General features: G+C 35.0%; 1 protein-coding gene across 1 annotated transcript in view; it reads right to left on the reverse strand.

The window, feature by feature from the left end:
* TBL1X (transducin beta like 1 X-linked) overlaps positions 1–12854 on the reverse strand; it is a 288121-nt gene that overhangs the window by 137062 nt on the left and 138205 nt on the right. The window contains exon 4 of the mRNA XM_044669273.1: positions 5345–5438. The gene's annotated coding sequence lies outside the window, so the exon portion shown is untranslated. The remainder of the gene's footprint in view (positions 1–5344; positions 5439–12854) is intronic.

Raw genomic sequence — 12854 nt, forward strand, 5'->3', positions numbered from 1 at the left:
GAAGGGAAGGGAAGGGAAGGGAAGGGAAGGGAAGGGAAGGGAAGGAAAGGGAAGGGAAGGGAAGGGAAGACTGAAGTAATTTTTATTATTCTTTGAATGAATCTACACTATTTCTCCAAAACTTCTCCCTTGTTTTTGGACATTTAATAGGTTCCCTAATGGAGAATTAGCTTTGTGAGAGCTCATTCACTGTAGAAGTAGCCTCTCTCCTTGGTTAGTAAGAAAATGATATCTTCCCCCAGCCCCTGACACTTACCAAATAAATAAAAAATAAAATAAAATTCCAAGCCTGCCAAGAATGCCTGTTTGAGGAAGTAAAAAAAATAAAACAATGTGAATGAAAAAGAATGGGTACTGTTTGTACCAGGAAATGGATTTAAAAGTTCAAATGGATCTGAACCATAATAGATTGCATTATAATAACGGGAATAAACACAAGCATCTCTTTCTCTTCTTTTCAGTTTCAATATTCAGAAAAAGAAACATTTTTTGGAGGGGAAATAGTGGTGGAGAATTTTAGGCAGGTCTTCTTTAGGTGGCTGGGTTACTTGAGGTGGGCAGGAGTTAAGAGAATTGGAGGGTAATTGCTATTTAATGACAGGACAATAAAATTACAGAGACATCAGTTTTTATCCCCAAGTACAAAAAGCTTGCCATCAATTACCTTAATTACAAAAAGTGACTACTCATGGGCCAGAGAAAGCACTTATATGGAATAATTTATTGTGAAGAATTTGTCCTAACTACATCAACATAGTATTTTTTCTGCGAGTGATAGAAATACCCTTTTTATTCAGAACCATTCTTTGTCATGGGATTTACTAGCACCTGTGCATTTTTTTTCTCTCTATCTTCATGTATAGATTTTAAGACTTGGCCCAAGATAATTTACACAAATGTGAATGCAGAGGCAGGTAATAATATCAGCTACTGACATCTGAGATTCTAGAAGGAAATTCTGTGTCACCACTCTGTTGTGGTTTACTTTGAAATGAGAGTCTAATTTTAGGTAGTGTAACTTTAATGGGCACTGTCATTAGATTTCACTTACTAATTTGTGGCATTTAATCCGGCCTGAAAGAGTATTTAAGTTACAGGTTGTTCCCTTGTGAGATTGGATTATGTTGTATACTATATTAATGTATTCCCCAATCATTAGTAAATGGAAGCTTAGTTTCAAGGGTCTAAGAGTAAAGAATTAAGTACCAATTCTGATGATAATCTCAAATTGACACACAGATAATTTGCATGAAATATGCAATCATATTCTATAGTTCTTTTAAGTGACTATTTAAAAAAATAAGAAGATACTATAAAAACTGATGTCTCTAATTTTTTATCTTTTTAGGTAGTGTGCATCTTCTACTTTTGACAAAAAAAATCTGAATATTTCAAGTGTGACTAGATCTTAATAATCACAGAATGACTGACAGAAGAAATCATGGAAATTACCATCACCCTAAAACATATTTAAACCAATTGCTTTAACTTACTCCTCTCAAAATCTTTTTATTAGGATGGCTAACAAGTAGCAAAACTTATTGCTTGCCATACCAACTGACAAGAAATGAAAAATTAAAAAAACAAATGTTGCCTCTTTCAAGGAAAATGATTCTAGCAAATAAGATGAGATCATTTGCCAATTTATATAATTTCTATGTCTCAGCCAAATACTAACACACTCTCCCGATATGGACACAACAAATTTTGTTGAATGAATAATTCTTACATATTTCTTTCTATTTAGTAATCAATCTGTTTTTAAAAGATGCTATCCTTCTGGAAGATATTTACATCGTGTTAGAGTAATTATATTTACCTGTGGAAATATTAAATATGACATATTATTCAAAATAAGTTGGGAGTGTCTCTTGGATTTTATAAATACTGTGTTTATCTTCGTAAAGAAATGCTGGCTGCTGGTTGATCCAGGACTAAATTCTGATACTAAATGCCATCCCTATGAGGAGAGTGGTTGCTTCTTGGGCAAGGGCAAAAAGATTGCTATCAGCTTAATGAAACGTGAGCTGTGAGGAATGGTGTGGCTGTAAAATGATAAAGTACCAGCCAGTTCAGAGTGGCTACCTTAGCTCTTGCAGGTAGCAGGATGTTGGGGTTACAGATATGTTCATATCAGAAGGTGTTGGATGTCTTGGTGTCGGATGTCTGAAGCATTTGGAAGGGTCACTGTGGGAAGAGAAAAGGTCAAGGGGAAAAGGTCGAGTAGGAGCAGAAAATGAGGGAGACATTTCTTTTCTTTTGATGGAAAAGAGTGATGGCTGAAATGGATTTATGGAAAGCCACTAGGCATACCCTGCCTTGGCAGACAGGTTTTGTTTTTTTGGGTTTGTTCATTTTTTGACAACTTGTACTGGACAACTCCCATCACTGGAGACAAACTTTGTAATGTCATATGTTGTTTTGTGAATTACTAGAACTAATAATATGCAAATCACACAGTAAAAAAATGTCCTTGTGCTTCCCACAATTTGGCTACAAGGAAAGCAAGGGGACTAGTTCTAGGGAAAAGTTTATCAACTTAATCTTTGGTGAAAATCAGAGGTCGGAGTTTGGTCTAGGTGGAATTTACCTACTGTCTTTTTCACTGGGGAAGTGGCTTAAAGAAAAAGGAAAAATATTGAGGGATAAATTTAAAACATAATGAAATGTTGATATTGAGTATATTTGAGGGAAAAGTCCTAAGTCTACAGAATTCAGATTGGAAATTCAAAAGTTAAAAAGGCAGTAAAAATGACATTTCATTTTATATTATCTTACATTATATATGTATAATATATAATGCATATATTGGATATATACACAATACATTTTATTTTATATTATAATAATTTATTATAGGATTCTTGATGTATAAGATCATGCTCCAATTTTACAAATAAGTTGGAAATTATTTTTTACTGAAAACCTTTTAGCAGTCTATGAGGTTTTGTTCTTAAGAAAATTTGGGATGGGCAATTTGGTTTGTTGGACAGAAAACAAGCTTTGGAGCCAAAATGACCCGAGTTCAAGCCCTGTCTAATGTTAGAGTAATTATATTTACTTGTGGAAATATTAAATATGACAGATTATTCAAAATAAGTTGGTAGTGTCTCTTGAATTTCAGAGTCGCTGTCCTAAGCAACTCTCTAAGGCTCTTAAGAGAAGAGTTTTCTCATCAGAAACTCCCCACACCAGTGAAATCACTAGTCCAGCCCACTCTTCCCTACTGATCTCCCTAAATCAATCTTTCCATCTAATTAAAAATTTCAAAATATTTAGACTTCTTATACCAAATTAATTATTCTTGTTAATAAGGAAAAACATCCTCAATACATAAGTTGTTTTTTTTGGGGGGGGGGTTAAATTTAAACACTGGTTGTTTTCATTAATAGTGATTATTATTTTACTTTATATTATATACCCTAAAAGAGCATATAACATATGGAAATAGGTCTTGCATGATCCAATGGCTTACCAGATCTGGGAAGGGAGAAAGAAGCCCAGGAGGGAGATAATTTGGATCTTATAATTTTGAGAACATATACTGAAAATTGTTATTACTTTTAATTGGGAAAATAAAATATCTTTTAAAGAATATAATGTAAATATTTCCTAATATCTCTCATATAAATTGTAATGGTCAAGTTCAGTTCAAGAAACAATGAAGTAATTCGTGGTCACAGTTCACAGGTTCAAAACCAGCTTCTGTTTCTTAGAAGCATGTGGCAATGGCTATATCATTGAACTTCCCTGGGCCTCAGCTTCTTCATCTGTAAATTGATTGGGGTTGGACCAGAGAGCTTCTGAGGTCTTTTTTAGCTCCAGGCCATTCATCAATAGAAAGAGAATCATAGTGCAAAATGTTGTACACATAACTGATATCATTTGGTTTTGATTAATATTTAGTGGTTTTTTTTAAACAAGGGAGGGAAAGGAGGAAAGTCTCCTGAAAACAAATGACATAAAAAGAAAAAGTATCAATCCCGAAACCTCCAACCCAAACTATATTTACAGAAAAGGTCTGGAAAAATTTCACTCTCTACTTCTGTCAAATTATCTGACTCAATTAATTCTTGGAAGATCAAAAACAACATTAACATTGGACTACAAAAGTAATCTTAAGGAACTTCCAAAATGAATCACAGCTTTAGACTTAAGAATTTCTATGTTTTAAAGATGCAAGTGGCTTGGTGAAGAATATGTATTAAAATAAAAATAAACAAGAATCTGCCCGATATTTCTCAGTGTTAGCCCACAGTCATAAATTCTGCTAAAAAACAAGCTGAAAGGAACAGAAAACAAGAGCCCATGTAATATTAAATTCCACCCCAGCTTTCTGTCTGGTTCATTTTCAGCTTCCCAGACTTCTTTTAGGCTCCAAGTACTTTGACAAAAATTTATTTTTATGTGTTTACAACTAGAATGGGACCTGTTACTTCTTTCAGTACATAGGAAAGATTTAATTTTTCACTGGAGAATACTTAGATACCTCACAAAATTCTGCCAAATGTAATCTGAAACTTTTACAGGAATGTATTAAGTTTGAATCTATTAATAAATCATTATAGACCTAGTAAAAAATGTGTGGCAATTCAGAATGCAGATGATTAGCCAAAATTGAAGTCATGCATGCAATATTAATTTATCTGGAACTTTTAATGTTAATTACAATTCACAACATTAATGTGATGCATCTATAATGGAATAAGATCATCTTATTGTAGAGTCATCAGAAATATGGCTTATAAGCATCAAAAAACAAAACAAAACAACCTCAAGTACAAGTTTACTAAGAACCAATATAAAACAATCATCATAATAATGAGTATTTACATATATAGTTTGCAAGGCACTTTACAAATATCTGATTTTATCATCACAACAACCTTAAGCATTAGGGGCTACCTCTTACTCCCATTCTACAGATAAGGAAACTGAGGTAAAGGTTAAGTGCCTTGCCCTCTGAGGCTGGATTTGAACTTGGGTCTTCCTAATGCCAAGTCCACCATTCCAAATAGCAAAATTTTTGTGTGCATCAATTCGGTGTCATTTGGTTTTGTTTAACTTTTTTTGGCTTGACCTACCTTCTCAACTTATAATTGAGAACTGACGTATGACTCATAATGACTTACTTAATCCATACCAGATTCCAGGGAAGGGATGCAATTCACAAACCTTATCAAAGAAAGTGATTTTGGGGTTTTAAAAGTTAAGACAATAATTATTTAAATAAAAAAATTTCAATTAAAAAAAAGGGTTAAGATAATAGTTCTGTTATAATAAATTATATTTCAAATAAACATCAGATAAAAAAGGACCAAAATGTAAGAGGCATGTTGATTACCTTTATGGTGACTTCATGTGTGGACCGTTTTATAAGTGAGCCTTCAAGGATCCAACAACATGAACAGCACAGTGTCTGCTTAGAGGAGACGTTCCTAGTAATTCACGAAAAAGTGGAAGGGAAAAACATATTAACAAGAGTTTCTGAGTTGCTATGTCCTTGATATTTTAAGGCATTTTCTTATTGCCTTTTTCCCCTCCCCCATTTTTTCTTAACCCTTCATATTGCCTAGATTCTTTATTTTTTGTACTTCAATCCAATATCTGAATAGTCTATTCATTGTTTGTTTGTTTGTTTTTTTTTGTTTATCTGTCTAAATTTCAACCCAATTATTTTTAAAGAATGGATTATTTGGTGGTGATTTTTTTTGAGAAGACATTATCCTTTTTTAGTAATGAAAGACAAAAAGCAGAGTCTACATATGGAAGAAGAGATTCCTTCTAAATGGATAAGAATTTTATTCTTCCAACATCAACATTTGTTCATGTTTGTAGATGGTTGATTAAAAAAATAGTTTGACCCTTCTGCTCCATTTTTTCTTTACTAACTGCATTCTAAATGGATGTTATTTTTACTTCATTCTTTCATTCTTCACTGCAGAAGGAATGAAGTAAGAATGACGTCCATTTAGTATCATCTTCATTTCATAGGTGGGAAGTGAATAACCATTTATTAAGCACCTACTCTGCGCCAGGTACTATGTAACGCACTTGACGAACACAATTTCATTTGATGTTTCTAGTCCCATATTCACTGTATCCTTTGAAATATCAGGGTCAGTTATTTCTCCCTAGGCACAGAATGTGTTCTACTTGATATTAAAAAAAAATTATTGTTGCAGGTCCTTTGTTTTCAAAGAGCATCAAAGGTATCACTGGATGATAGCTTGACTTGCACATGAGTTGAACAGAACTGTTCACCTCACTTTCTCAACTGGTCATCCAAGTCCTAGTGGCAGGACAAAAACCTGGACATCTGGCAATGGTCCAGGATGTAGCAGATAATCTTGGCGATTTGGATGACTGGCCAAGCTCTAAGCACTCTGTGGCACTTGTTTCCAGCTCCCTTCGTGACTGCTGAAGCAAACTGTTCTCTTCTGACCATTCCACCAAGAGAAATCTTCACATGCTTAGAGGTGGCATCCTCCTGATTCATCCCTGGGTTTGAAGACAGACAGTCTGACCAGGATGTGGCCACTGGGCATGCTGTGGCTCCTGGGAGCCACTGGGGAGAGCTGGGCAGTTGGTGGGACTCTGACCAATTAGCATGACCCCTTCCTTTTAGAGATGAAAGAGGGGCCAAGAGATTTACTAATATGTCTATCTTTGTTGCTCACTATAAAGTTCAATTAATAAGGTTTTTAGATCTTTTAAAATAGTTCAAAGGCATGATTATTCAGGTCCACACAGGTTTTTTAAAAAAAAGATACAGCTGTTAACATCATGTTTAGAAAACACTACACACACACACACACACACACACACACACACACACACACACACACACACACACTTACTCACTCATTCATTTATTTATCTATCTATCTATCGTTTCTTTGCTGTCACTTTTAAAATAACAATTAGCATTTTCATAACTCATTTTATAGTTTTCCCAGTAAAATTCCATTGCCTATCTGAGTGGGTTTAAAATCATTCCTCTCATCTCCAAATTTATAGGAATTTATAACTTCTTCTTTAAGTATCCCTAAATTATTGATTCTAGCACAGACATCTTTCTTAAATCTTGGGTCCTATCTCAATGCAATTACTAATACAATTGCATTCATAGTTGTGGTTATACATCAGAAGCTTTACATTGACATTTTCCCTAATTGTAACTTTAGGACTGTAAGAATCCTTTCCTACAATATACAGAGTAAATAGTTATCCAGCCTTTTTTTTTTTTTTTTTTTTTTTTTTTTTTTTTTTTTTTTTTAAGATAGCAAATCAGTAGAAAGTCCTCATCTCCTGAGGCAGCCCACTGTGTTTTAGGATAATTCTTTTTGACTCTTAATGACCCCATTTGGAGTTTCTTTGGTAAAGAGACTAGAGTGGTTTGCCATTTTCTTTTCCAGCTCACTTTAAAGATGAGGAAACTGAGGCAAACATGGGTCAGTGACTTGCCCAGGATCACACTGCTAGTGACTGAGGCCACATTTGAACTCAAGCCTTCTTGACTACAGTCATAGGCCCTGGGCTCTATGCGTTATGTCACCTCACTGGATAACTCTACCTTTTCATTTATCCTTACTTTTAATGCTCTGATAGATCTATGAGTTTAACTGGTTGGAAACTTGTCCAACAACATAATTTGCAACTTGTTCTTGCCTGCTGATTCTTTGTGACTCTTGTCTCTGTTCTCCTATAAATCTCTCACAGAGGGTCTATTAAACAGAGGTCCTATCTCTTGTTTTCTTAACATTGTCTGGACACCAATGAAGTTATCCATACAGCCCAACAGTCATCCCTCATTCTCACTATATTTACTGATCAATCTTTTTTTTTTCTCCTTGATCATACATTTTTATATATGGTATAACCATAGGTGTAGGTGTCCTTTATACTTTCTCACTGGTTTTATTTACAGCAAGAACATCAAAATTATTATTATCTAGGTCTTCAATCCAAATGGCCTTTTATGCATAATTGGATAAGAATTTTAAACTTACAGAGTCAACAGTTGTTCATTTTTATAGACAGTCAAAAAAGTACAGTTTGGCATTTCTGTACTATTTTTACCTTACTTCTATTAATACAAAATAAAAAAAGAGTGAAATAAGAATGAGTTTATTTGGAATCTTCTTCATTTCATAGATTGCCAAAACCAAAGAATCCATCGCCAAGTGGCCAACCTACACCAGTGCTGAGCTTCAGTTAGGTAGGCTGGAATCTGTTGCTGGCTACCATACTTTCTAGAATGGTGGAGACCCTGTCAGAACAGCTTCCAAATCATCAAAATAAGGATTTTCTATGAAGTCAAAAACTGAGCCTTAGTTTTATCTTCTCTAATCAAGCAAAATATATCTAATTCCATTCCAGAAGCCAGTCCTTCAAATACTTGAAGACTATTTTAGCCCTCCTAAATCTGCTCTTTTTTGGAGTAAACATCTCCAATTCTATCCACGAATCCTCATGTAGCCTGAACTTGAGGTCTTTGACTATAAATTATTATTATATTTTTTTTAACTGTCCATTTTGGAATCAATACTGTATATTGCTCCAAAGCAGAAGAGCAATAAGGATTAGGCAATGGGGGTTAAGTGCCTTGCCCAGGGTCACACAGCTAGGAAGTGTCCGAGGCCAGACTGGAAACCAGAACCTCCCAACTCTAGGCCTGGCTCTCAATCCATTGAGCCATCTAGATGTCCCCATAAATATCCTTCTTAAGACATAGCACCCAGAAATAAATAAACATAATACTTCAGAGCACCTCCCTCATTCAGAACACTGTGTCCTTCTTTAATGCAGCCTATGATCATCATGGCTTTTCTGGCTGTTATTTCATACTACTGACCCATATTGAGCTTGTAGTCCTTTAAAATCATTTAAGAAAAAACTTTATTTTTAAATGATTTTATTATGAATTTAATAAACACCAGATAATATAAATCTTTCAATAAACAAAAAGGTAAAAATTAGTATAAAATGGTTATCATGCTTTTATCATAAATACTTTACTTGCAACTGCCATGTACATTTTTTTAAATTCTGATTTAAAATGGTGGATTATCATGGGTGAAAGATGAAGTGACTGAGGAAGCAAAAGTTCAAGTATATGAGCATATTGATTTACTAAGCAATGCATGCCAATTGCCTAACAAATTGGGACCAACTTTTCTCAGCTTTGCTACAGAACCCTGAACACAGGGGAGGACAGATTTTGGGGTGAGAAAAACAATTAATCAAATAGGATAAATTACTTAAAACAAAGTTATTGACCAGGATACAAAATTAGGTAATCTGGTTTCTAATTGGAGGAAAGATTAGAGATATTCCAAGTTGAGAGGAAGAAAGCCCACAGGTACAATTTCCTGAAATCAGAAAAAGAGGTTCCCCATTCCTTTCAAGTGTCCGAAGACAATCAAAGGAACATGGAGACAGTAGTAACTGATGGACCAGTATGGGGCCAGTTTTCAGATAAGACATATGAGCTGCTTGAGATGTATAATTGTGAGAAAACTCCTTGCATCAGTCTTGGGCTCTGAATGGGTTTCTGGTAAACATCATAATCTGATCTCCTAGTTAAGGGTCTCTAAGCAGCAGGTAGAGGTGGTCCAGTCTCCCAGACACACAGGACTGGCTTCCAATGATGCAATAAAGTTTTTTGACTATTCCCATAATTAAATAAAGTTTTCATAAGGCAGAAATTGGACTAGGCCCATAACCGAAAGAAAGGGAATTGAGAGAAAGGGAACAGAACTGAATCACAAGATGGAGTCAGAATTGTTCATTCAATTCCCACTACAACTTGATGGTCTAAACTTCTCAGTATCCTCTTTTGAGCTTCCTTCTGCTCTATTTTTTAGAATTTTTCTATCTCACTTTATTCCATTCAATTCCATCTATCCATCTTCTCTCTCTCCTACCTCCCCCTTCCTTCTTTATTTCTGGTCTTTCCTTTCTTCCTTTATTTCAGTATTGCTTTCCTTATCTCTTAGTTCCCCTCCCTTAAAAAAAATCATTCCTTTTTGACAAATAAGTATACAGTATTCAAGGAAAATAAATTCCCATACTGGCTGTGTATAAAGTAAGTCTGATTTTATACCTCTAGTCCATATCTCTTCCAAGTTAACCATGACTATTTTTGGGGTTCAGCCCGTAAGATTTAAATCAATATCAATAACTCCAAGTATTGATTTTATAAAGTTTATTAATAATCACTTGAAGTAGAAGAAAAAAAAGGAAATAGAGATATATAAACCTAGTTATCTAACAAAAATAAGATCATGTAAGTTCTCCTGCCTGGCCCAAAGCCAGCTTCCGTAGCTATGATCATGGGGATAGAGAGAGGAGGTGGAGCTACACAAAACTAATATCCTCCCTATGTTAGCATGTAATGTGAGAAGGAACATGGGAAGCTGGGATTTAGAGTCCTGGGAAGAAAAATCTAATTATACAAGCCCTATAATCAATACTGAATGGACAAGTTATACTGTCATCTAGCCCATTTTCTACCATCTTGGCTGCCAAGAATAGCAAAGGACTGTCAATGCTTTGTCAAAATTTAAGTGAGTCATTCTTATTTGTTGCTTAGTTCTAAATGTATGGTCTTTCTCCTCCTTTGTTTTTCCCTTGAAATTCTTATTTATTTTTTATTTTTTATTTTTTGGTTTTTTTATTTTTTTTTTTTAAACCCTTGCACTTTGGTGCATTGTCTCATAGGTGGAAGATTGGTAAGGGTGGGCAATGGGGGTCAAGTGACCTGCCCAGGGTCACACAGCTGGGAAGTGGCTGAGGCCAGCCTTGAACCCAGGACCTCCCGTCTCTAGGCCTGGCTCTCACTCCACTGAGCTACCCAGCTGCCCCCTTATTTATTTTTTTAAAGGAAAACTGTAAGATTCCCTGATAATCTGGAGATTACAGAGGTATTCTTCAATCCTCTATATCTTAAAGGAAGGAGACAAGCTTGCACCTTGAACATAGATGACAGTCACTTGCCTTTGATAAATAGACAAAAATTACACATTCTACACAGGTCTGAAAAATTCCACCTGCTCTCCATACTTGCTAGAAGTGAGATCTTTGGTCCTCTATCTTTCTTGCCGAGAGAACTATTATTACAAACTGTACACAATGGGTGGTTCAATTTTAGTGTTTTTATGAGTACTTGGAACAAGTAAAAGTGGCTAATGAAATCTGATGAGAGCATGATAATTTCCAAGTAGAAGAGAGGAGAAGAGTATGGAGGAGAGTATGGAGGAGAGTTGAGAGGTTTCATGAAGGAAATTGTGGCTGGGATGGGTCACTGAAAAGTTGCAAGAGATGAAAACCATAAGAGACTGGGCTCCCTGAGTGGCAACATGTACCCCTAAAGGATGGAAGAAGGACTTGGCAAGGTAAGGCTGGGCCAATATTAAATAATTAGAGGTATAGTTAAGGCTGGAAAGAGCCAGACTTAGGCAGCCTTGAATACCAGGCATATAAGCCATATTTTGTTAGGCAATGGGGTACCACTGATGTTTGTCTGTTTAAATAAATAAAACTCTTAACTTCTGTCTTAGAATCAATACTGTGTATTGGTTCCAAGGCAGAAGAGCCGTAAGAGCTAGGCAATGGAGGGTTAAGTGACATGTCCAGAGACACACAGCAAGGAAGTATCTGAGGTCATATTTGAACCTAGGACTTCCCATCTCTAGACTTGGCTCTCAAGCCACTGAGCCACCTTCGCTGCCTCTATAACTGATGTTTTAAAAGCAGGGGACTAGAGAGATCAGATGTACATAACGCAAGCATTATTTCAGCAGCGTTGTTAAGATGGGTATGAGAAGTGGGGATCTTGGGGGTAAGAGATGATTGGTGAGGTGGTTATTATAAAAATACAGGTAAAGAGTAATTGGACCTGATCTAAGGTGATGGCAATGGGAATGCAATTCTTACTGCTAGTAATGAAAATTAGAGTTGGCATTTATAGAATTCTTTCAGGTTTTCAAGGTTTCACATATACTAATAATAAATAATTATAATGATACAAAAAATAACTCTAATATTATAATATATAATAGAATGATATATTATATAATAAGATATAATATAACACATGATATAGTATATAATAAGATATAAGATTACATGTTATAATATATAGTATATAAGATAATACAATACATGACATAGTATATAAGATAATATAATACATGATATAGTATATAGAAGATAATATAATACATGATATAGCATATAACATGTCATATAAATAAATATATATAACTATAAATACTATCATAAAATAATAAATATTAATAATTAATTAAGAGTTTACATCTATTACTTCATTTGATTCTTACAACAATTCTATGAGGAAAGACCTATTATAATCTTCATTTTACAGATGAAAAATCTAAGGCTGAATTTAAATACAGGTCATCTTGTTGTTCAGTTGTTTTCATTATATCCGACTCTTTGTGACCCTATTTGGAGTTTTCTTGGCAAAGGTACTGGAATGGTTTGCTACTTCCTTCTCCAGCTCATTTTACAGATGAGAAAACTGGGGCAGAAGGTTAAGTGACACTTGCCCAGAGTTATGTTATTAATAAAGTGCCTATGGAAAAATTGGAACTCAGTTCTTCCTAACTTCAGCTATCTAGATTTTCTTAAGAAAGGCATAAGGTCCACTCAGTAGCACGGTCGCAGGAAAGACACAGGTAGTTCTGCTTGATTCTACTCCCTAAGGGTCATCAGGACTAGGGCTGAACTTCAGGACTGTTTTCCAATTTGATAGGGATACCATCTAACCAGGCAAAGTCACTTCAACCTTGTGCCAGTGTGTAAAATGAAAGGAATGAACTACATAA

This window comes from Gracilinanus agilis, chromosome 3 (assembly GCF_016433145.1).
Source record: "Gracilinanus agilis isolate LMUSP501 chromosome 3, AgileGrace, whole genome shotgun sequence".
Lineage (NCBI taxonomy): Eukaryota > Metazoa > Chordata > Mammalia > Didelphimorphia > Didelphidae > Gracilinanus > Gracilinanus agilis.